General features: G+C 37.5%; 1 long non-coding RNA gene across 1 annotated transcript in view; it reads right to left on the reverse strand.

The window, feature by feature from the left end:
* Positions 1-235: 235 nt before the first annotated feature.
* The window catches only part of LOC137989094 (uncharacterized), a 19,889-nt gene continuing 19,008 nt past the window's right edge, over positions 236-1,116 (reverse strand). The window contains exon 6 of the long non-coding RNA XR_011120860.1: positions 236-458. This is a non-coding gene — a long non-coding RNA (uncharacterized lncRNA). The remainder of the gene's footprint in view (positions 459-1,116) is intronic.

A 1,116-nucleotide genomic window follows, 5' to 3' on the forward strand; every position in this document is an offset into this window, starting at 1 on the left:
AATAAACTATTTGGCTAAAATCGAGGGGAGATTTGTAATATGTCGATGAAAAGCCGAGAAAATTCTTCGCGGGACGGAAATGAGTGGGGACAGACTGCTGACCGGAACCCACCAAAGCCGATACAAAATTAAAGTAGTAGAGCTAAAAATATAAATGAAAAGAAAATATTAAATGGATATGATGAAATCACTGTCGGGATAAAAATATAACGACATTAGTTTAGTTATACATTGATTGTGATTGTGGCTTTATTAGCTAATGCAGTAGAATAGCAGACATGAATGCACACAATGTACAGATTATTATTCTTATCCTTATTATTATTAAATCACTTTTTGCCCAAAGGGAAGGGTTATGTTTCCAAATGTGCTGTCGGAAGTAGAGTAGATGTCACAGTTAAAAAATCTGATTTGCATAACATGCTCATCATAGCTCAGCTCGGTTGAGACGACATTTTCTGAAAAAAAAAACCGTTTTCACAAAAAAGTTGCGTTTTCAGGCTGAAACGAACGTTTTGCACAAATTTCTACTGTTACTTAGATTTTACCCAAATAATAATCTTAAAATGTTTATCCATTTACGGTTTTTGCTTAAAATGGAAAGTGGTTGGTTTCCAAACTTGAAAGGGGAGGTTTGGGAATGCAGGGGAAGCGTTGTAAAACTAAGGATGCGTTCGATTGACCCAATTCCGGAATAAGAATAAGCGGAGTGGTGATTTAAAACGGTATGTCTGGCGCCTTTGAAGCAACAAGGATAATAATACATGCTTAAAATAGCATTTTAGCACCTGTTAGACAATTTTAATGTGAATCTCCGTAAAAACGAAGGATTTGTAACTTCTATTCCATGTATTCCTATTCCGGAATACGGCCAATCGAACGCGCCCTAAGTGAATGTGACATGGGGTGCTTTCTATAATGCCTGACCATCAAGTCCGAGACCAGTGGAACTAACCAAGGAAAAATGAAACACTTTTCATCAAAAGTCAATTTCCAACCGGACCGAAGCGTTCCATTTACGTTAGTTTCGACCAAAATGTCGGTTGCATCACAATGAAATGCGACTGGAAACGAGAATTTTTGTAAATGGAAAGGCACGTTTCGGTCGGAACGGAC

Source organism: Montipora foliosa, chromosome 2 (assembly GCF_036669935.1).
Source record: "Montipora foliosa isolate CH-2021 chromosome 2, ASM3666993v2, whole genome shotgun sequence".
NCBI classification, from domain to species: domain Eukaryota; kingdom Metazoa; phylum Cnidaria; class Anthozoa; order Scleractinia; family Acroporidae; genus Montipora; species Montipora foliosa.